Source organism: Pteropus vampyrus, unplaced genomic scaffold (assembly GCF_000151845.1).
Source record: "Pteropus vampyrus isolate Shadow unplaced genomic scaffold, Pvam_2.0 Scaffold183, whole genome shotgun sequence".
NCBI lineage: Eukaryota > Metazoa > Chordata > Mammalia > Chiroptera > Pteropodidae > Pteropus > Pteropus vampyrus.
The window spans coordinates 1,601,786-1,606,068 of NW_011888964.1; the positions used below are offsets into that span (position 1 = coordinate 1,601,786).

The window sequence follows — 4,283 nt, forward strand, 5'->3', positions numbered from 1 at the left end:
GTGGTATAACATGTGATAAACTCAGAGGGAAACTCTCTGAGGTCGAGAAGGCGTCAGAAACGTCGTATAGAACCCTTCGGTTTGCCAAAGGCGTGGGGCTGGAGAGCTGCTTTGTGCTGGACCGGCTCCTCCTCCCGGCCTCTCCACTCTGCTGTGTCCCAGGAGGCCGACGGGCGTGGCACGGGGACCCCACCGGCAGACACGCCTACCCTCTGGCTTCCGGCCGTCGGTGCTTACTCAGTGGAGGTCACCAGCAGAAGGTTGGCAGAGGGGAGACGAGGTCAGAGTGTGGTTCTCTTCGGCGTCGCCCCTGTTAGGCGGCTTCCGTCTGTAACTCTGCACGCCGGTCCTGGCCGTGCAGCCTCCCTTCATTCCTGCGCCGCCTCCCTCTTCCTGTCTTGAGGTGGGAACGCCTCCCTCCCTCGCCGTCCCCAGGGCATACCCCAGGGCAGCCATTCTTCGCTGCTGCTGTTTTAGGCTCGCCGCCCCTTCACATACAGGCCCTGAAATGAACTCACGTTCCCCAGTCTGAACGCCGTCTGTCTCCAGAAACCCTGGTCCTTGGATCATCACCCAGGGAGAGAACAGACGGTCAGTCACCCCTTTCCGTTCCTCTCACAGAGGCTCTATGGATAGGCAGAGTGGCGGGGTTTCTAGCGAGCAGTTTCTGATAACTGAAGGATAAATTCTTCATGGGCTCGGATAGGACGTCGTTGGCTCGTTAACATTCTTTCGCGGTCCTGTTTGGTAGAGGATCTTTTCTCCCTCATGGGACGGCTGTGTAGCGCAGCCCCGATCCGGTCGTTAGCCAGGCAAAGTGTCCTGATGACCGGTTGGTGCTGGAATGTGTTGGGAAAATGTCTTGGGTCTGGAGCCCCGAGTTTGAGTCTTGGTAGTGTGGCTTGCCGAGCGACATGAAAGTTCCGTGACTTTTAGAAATACATTTCCTAACGTTTCTCGTGTGTAAAGTGTGAAAAACGCTCAGCCTTCCCGGAGTATTGTCAGGATCGTGTGAGTTAAGCAGCGAAAATTCTGTGGACGTGTCGTTTGTAATGGCGAGTCGTTGCCATCCTTCACCCTGCCAGCATGGCGGCGACAGTGGGAACCTAACAGTCTGTTGGGGAAGACAGACACTGACTAGAGGTTGCACCTGTGGCGAGCGTCGTGCTAGAACGCCGTGCTCTCTGCTGGGTTCGTCTGGGAATTCAGAAGCAGCCTTTCTGGGAAGTGGAATGAAGGCAGAGGCAGCGAAGAGAAGGATGTTGCGGGGACACAGGCCCGTCCCTAGGTGGGCGCTCTCGTTGGGTAGTCGGGGGGCCGGACGCCTTCTCTTATGCGTGAAGGGTTTGCGGCTTGCTGGCTTTTTCATCCATTTCCTGCCCATTTTGAATATAATTAAACCCTCCAGTTCAGTCCCTCACTTGTAGTTCGTCTGGACAGTTCGTTTTCTTATCCGGCTGTGTTTGAGTCACCTGGCTGCCCTCTGCTTTGCACCCACTTCGCCTCCTGCTCAGCCGCCAGGGCCTTTGGTCAGAGTTCTCTCCTCCTGTCCTTCGCAGCCGGCGGCTTTCGGTACCTCCCTGTCCATATCTTACCGAACTCTCAGAATCTGTGTCTTGACGTCACGGTCCCAGCCTGGCTGTTCGTGCCTTTGTCCCCTTTGTCTTCTCGGTGTGGGCTCCATCCTCGCCCGGAGCCCGCTCAGTCTTGCTGCGGGAACCCAGGGCGGGCTTGGGGTCGGGAAATCGAGTTCCTGTCTGAGCTCGTTCCCGAACGGACTCTGTGGTCGCAGGGTTTTGCCATCCTGACTTGCCCAATTTATTCCATTTGGCACGGTTAACAGAGAAAAGGAAAACAAATAGGCTGTGGTATCTTTGTGACACTCCGAACATCAGCTGCGCAGTCTAAGCGATGCGCTGAGTGAATGTGAACTGGTGTCACACAGGCTCGCTCTGCCTCACTGAAGAGTCCCTCAGTTCTTCGCCTGGCAAACTTCTTTCCTTATCCTTTAAGCATTCAGTACACATTTGCTAGCTTTTTGGATGATTTTTCTAATTCCAAAGCTTTCTGCAGCTCGGTGTGCGTTATAATTAAACTTGCCCATTTATATGCCACAGACCCCCGTTACCTAGCGCCTGTCGCAACTCAGTCCGTTTTTCAGATAGAGGCCAGTCTCCCCCAACCCCAAGTAGACCCCACTGCGTTTAAGATACCACATTCTCACAATGACGATTTTACCTGGAATTTTTTAGAAACACGTCTTTTGCTTCAAGTGACGTAAGCAGACCAGGTAAATTCCCAGTCACGGTTTCAGTGAAAGGACACTTTAATGAAGAACTTAAAGTGAATGATAAGAGAGAGAATAAAGCTTGGATTTCCAGCCGAGGTGCAAAATATAAGCATGGCCATCGCTACAATTTTTCGTTTTATTCTGTTTCAGTTTGTTTTTAAAAATCTAAAAACAGCTGTTTAAAAATTAAATTTTGCATAAATTGAAATGAGTAAAATATTCACCTGTTTCAAAAACTTAAAACGGTGTAAAGAGAGAGACAGCGAGAAGCCTTCTCTTCCTGTTTCGTCTCCACCCCGTTCCCCCCATGCCAATTAGATAACCGATAACCACTGTTGCGAGGTTCTTCTGTATCACTAGGGAGATAGATATCTCCTGTGCATGTACAAGTGAATATAAACACGTATTCGTATACTGTTTTACGTTCTGTGTGTGCTGGAGACTTTTTCCTATCAGAACACAGATGGTTTCTCGGCCTTGTAAAGTAGCTGTGTGTCCTGCTCTGTCTTCTGTGAGCTGCCCGAGCCTGGGAAACCAGGCTCCTATAGGTGGACGCTGACATGTTTCCGGGGTTTTGCTATTAAAGACGATGCTGTAAATGGATAACTTTGTACGTAATATTTCATATCTGTCCAAGTGGGTAAATTTGTAGAAATGGAGCATCTGGGACAAAGGAAAAATATCAATCTGGATGTCCTTGATTCTGTGAGAGAATTTTAGCATTTGTAAGGACAATTTACACATTAGAATTTTTTATATTGGAAATTTAACTCATTTAAGTCTAAAGGTCATTTGGCCGCTTTTTAAAGGGTTAGTGGATTTTAATATATTTGGTAGGCTAAAAAGGTAAGTGGCCATTACTTAGGAAGCTCTGTTCTGGACCAAGACAAAAACAAAAAATGAAAAGGAAAAACGAAAGCCAAAAAAGACATTATAACTGACATTAGATTTCTGGGTCAACAGAAAATTGGCGTCCACGGTTTGGAAACATAGCATTTTAATCCCCTGCGTTATCGAAAACCTAATCCCACTTTTGCTTATTATTTCCGAGCTGGGGGATGCCTTTGGTGCATTCGACTGTCTGCTAACAAGTGTAATCTGGGGCTTAGTGAGCCAGAGTCCCTCTGTTCGACCTTGAAAACCCGATTGGTTTTCCCTAAGGTTGGCTTTCATTTGCTACAATTAGCCGAAAGGTCACGTCCACCTTGGCGGTGTCAGGTGCCTTCTCTCCCCTCGGCGAGGTCAGGCAGTGGGAGCAGGGGCTGTGGAACAGGAAACTCCCACCGAGACCGGCACAAATTCTAGAAGGCTGTTCGAAGATCTTATAGATTGTCTTGTACAGTGCTCTCCCCACTTTTTTTTTTTGCATTGTATTTTGTTGGAATTCATGGAAACATCAAACTACTTATAATCCTCTGTCAAGTAGAAAATACAGAATTGTTGATTGAATGGCGCCTAAAGAAATAAAAGTTTTGTCTACGGCCACGCCACCCTGAACGTGCCCGATCCCGTCTGATCTCGGAAGCTAAGCAGGGTCGGGCCTGGTTAGTACTTGGATGGGGAGACCACCTAGGAAGACTAGGTGCCGTAAGCGTAAAAAATAAAAAAAAATAAGGGATTGTAAGATGACAAGGTCCTTGCAATCTGTGAGGTCAACCAAGAAAGAAAGAAAGAAAGAAAAGGTTTGACCAGTTTGGAATTTTATAGCTGGAGGGCACAAAGGCTGTGATTGAAACCAGGTCCGTTTGACTCCAGTGATGACCTTGGGTCCCCTTCCACTGCCAGGCGCTGCATTAGGGCCAGTGCATGAAAACCTACCTGTTTTTAATGACATCAGGCTTTATAGTTTAAAAAAATAAATAGTAAATAATAAAATATTATATTTCAACATAACTCAAAGCTTAAGGGAACAACAAGGTATTTTAGCAATATATGATTTGCAAAGTTGATGTTTATCTAGAAAAGAAATTAGTTTTTTTAATATATATTTTCT

General features: G+C 47.8%; 1 pseudogene; it reads left to right on the forward strand.

Annotated features, from left to right (window-relative positions):
- The first annotated feature begins 3,764 nt into the window (after nucleotides 1-3,764).
- Nucleotides 3,765-3,884, forward strand: LOC111746326 (annotated as a pseudogene).
- Nucleotides 3,885-4,283: the final 399 nt, after the last annotated feature.